The sequence below is a fragment of the Penaeus vannamei genome, chromosome 26 (genome assembly GCF_042767895.1).
Source record: "Penaeus vannamei isolate JL-2024 chromosome 26, ASM4276789v1, whole genome shotgun sequence".
NCBI lineage: Eukaryota > Metazoa > Arthropoda > Malacostraca > Decapoda > Penaeidae > Penaeus > Penaeus vannamei.
The window spans coordinates 3852388-3854887 of NC_091574.1; positions in this window are offsets into that span (position 1 = coordinate 3852388).

Genomic DNA, 2500 nt, shown 5'->3' on the forward strand with positions numbered 1-2500 from the left:
TCCATGTCTTATCAGAGTTGTTCTTATACTCGGTAAACTTATTTCTGAAATAATTTCTTTTAGCAGATTGAATCAACATTTTGACATTTTTCTTTTTTACTTTATAAACTACTTGAAAGGCAGCTTCATGTCTGTTACTTTTAAGAGCTTGGTGGGCTTCATTTCTATCGCAAATGGCTCTCTTGATGTCGTCATTTATCCATGGAGCAGGGGGACGTCTGACGATTTGTGTTACGTAGGGAGCCAGCGCCTCGATGCTGCTTTTAATAACTTCCGTGAAAATAATTACTTGTTTGTTTACATTATCTGCCGATGAAATATTTAATAGATTCATTTCTTTAGACAAGATAAACTCGCGGAAAGACTGAGGGTCATAGTGTTTGAAATCGCGAAAAGTTTTTATTACTGGTGGTCACTTTGTTTTCTTTATATTTAGTCATCGTGATAAGTTCATGATCAGCAACATGGCATGGGATGACATCAGAATGGATAATGAGATCTGGTCTATTAGTTATTGTTAAATCTAATAGAGAAGAGGTGTTTTCTATAATTCGAGTAGGTTTATTTGTTCTAATTTATTTTTCTTTATTATCTTTGCTAATTTAGCATTAGATTTTGTTAAATCATCATTTAGGTCACCTAAGATGAAAAGTGGTTTCTTTTTTAAGGACATTATAAACCTTTTCAGTTGATTCAAAAGATTCCGAGGTAGTATGGGGTTGCCTATAGACAGCGCCAATAATGAAGGAAGAGAACATGTTGCTTTTTACGGTAACCCAGACATCTTCTACGGCAGTATTGTTAACTGCTGTAGTAGATATCCTGTTTGACTTCAGGGTATCCGGTACATATATACACACTCCTCCTCCTTGCCCTGCATCACATCTGTAAACTTTAAAATTTGGATTATTGATGAAATTACTGACCATTTCTTGGTGAAGCCATGTTTCACTTATGCATAATATGTCTATTTCTTTCCTTAACAAGTATTTTAATTTCTTCAAAATGTCTTAGGAGAGACTGAGCATTTATATGCTCTAGTTGTATGACATTTTGCGATGTAGTCATTGGTAACGCTGACGGCGTTGCCTGATCAAACATTCTGATCACGCTTGTACTTGCTTTTGTTTAAGAACACACTAATGTTGTCAGGAAAAGCATCAGAGTCTAAAGATAGTTCAGGTTTTATGTTCTTTCCTCTTACTGACACCGTGAAGCTGGTGTAGTAATCATGTGTCATCACTGTCTTATGGGCCTTGACACTTGAGATGTTTTCAAACTTTTCGGATAGATGTTCTTCTATATCCTCTTTGTTTGTGTTTGGGTGACAACTGGTGATATAAAGGTAAACTGTGTCAGGACGATCTGCTCCCTTTAACGGCTGTGGTGTTTGGTGTTCTCTGTCTCTTTTTCTCTGATATCTTGATTTGACCTTGGTGTAACCGTCTTCATCAATATGTTGTGTGGGTTTTACTCATTCTGCTGTTAATGATGACTGGTGGCGCTGCTAGAGGATGGGTTGCAGTGGGTAGGGCAGTAGTCCCTTGCACCTGCTGCTGAGCTGTTTCCTCCCAGTAGCGGTTGGGGTCAAGATGTTCTCTTTGATTGTTACTCCTGTTGTTTTTTTTTCTTCTTAAGCTCCGTTTAGGTGTTACTTGTGTAGAAGCTTCCACCTTGGTCTTCTTTGGCGTGTTAGTTTTGGGTCTCATGGCAGAAGGGCTCTTAGTTGACGGGGAGGCGGGGGTGTCTGTAGGGGCAGGGGTCTGCTGGCTGAGAGTGCCAGGCGAGGGGCATGTGGATGACTCAGCAGAGTTGGAGGCCGGCGAGTCAGCAAGGGCGTGAGGGAGCTGGGAGCTGGCTGGTCGTGGGCAGGGAGAGAGGGGAGGGTATTGGGAGGAGAGGATTGCTGGTCGCGGATATGGGTATGGAGGGTGTGGAAGAGGGGTTTGGGGTGGAGGTAGCGGGTGTTGTGATTGTGGGAAGAGATGTGAAGGGAAAGGTTTCATATGTGGTCTGATCACGGGTGGGGGATGGGAGGTAGGGGGGATCGACTCTTGTGTGACCGATGCGTTCTCTGCTTGTTTTTGCCCTATTAATTTATTGATAGTCGACTGTTGTACGGAGGACATTCCGATCAGCAAGTTGATTTTGTTTTCAATTAGATTTTGGTCTATTAAGGAAGACCCATTACAGGTCTGTGTTCCATGGTCTGTATTTTTTTGGAAGAATTTAACAAAAAGTATAGAATTACCTGATTTCTTAGATGGTGACCAGTCTGTTGGAGGAGTGTCTGTTGTAGTTGTTGCAAACACTATTTTTTGATTATCTACACACTGATCATAGTGTGCACGATAATGTTTGTCATCCGCTTAGTGTTCCTTGTTGTGCCCCTGGGTTTTCTGGAGTCTGATAAACTGATCTCACTGTTCTATTTCAGCTGGTCTGTAATGTTTTTTAATTTGATCATAGATGACCGACTGTGCCCAAGACTTTTTTGTAG